Source organism: Nanorana parkeri, unplaced genomic scaffold, assembly GCF_000935625.1.
Source record: "Nanorana parkeri isolate BGI_ZX_2015 unplaced genomic scaffold, ASM93562v1 scaffold84, whole genome shotgun sequence".
Lineage (NCBI taxonomy): Eukaryota > Metazoa > Chordata > Amphibia > Anura > Dicroglossidae > Nanorana > Nanorana parkeri.
Genome location: NW_017306352.1, coordinates 1194994 through 1195385, shown reverse-complemented (window position 1 = coordinate 1195385; position 392 = coordinate 1194994).

Below are 392 nucleotides of genomic sequence, written 5' to 3'. Positions count from 1 at the left end.
AGAAAGTATAATTTATAAAAAAAAATCATTTTATTGACAAAATAAAATAATCCATTCATTTTTATTCTTATGAAGAATCCTCTAAACTTTGTACAACTATTTACAGGGCGTTATAACTTTGCCTATGTACATATTTTACACATATTACAAGTGGAAAACAAATATTTATATAAATACATTTCTAGTGTAAAGAACCCGTATTTTCTTGGGGTGATTTTGTTTTATATATATCTTAAGACAAAAGTTTAAGGCAGGTATAAACTACTGGTGACCCTCTAGCTGTGGAAAACTACAAGTCTCAGCGTATCTTGTCAGCTAGGACATGCTGAGACTTGTGGTTCCTCCGCAGCTAAAATGCCCCCCCCCCCCCCGTGTCCGTACCTGGAAGGCCT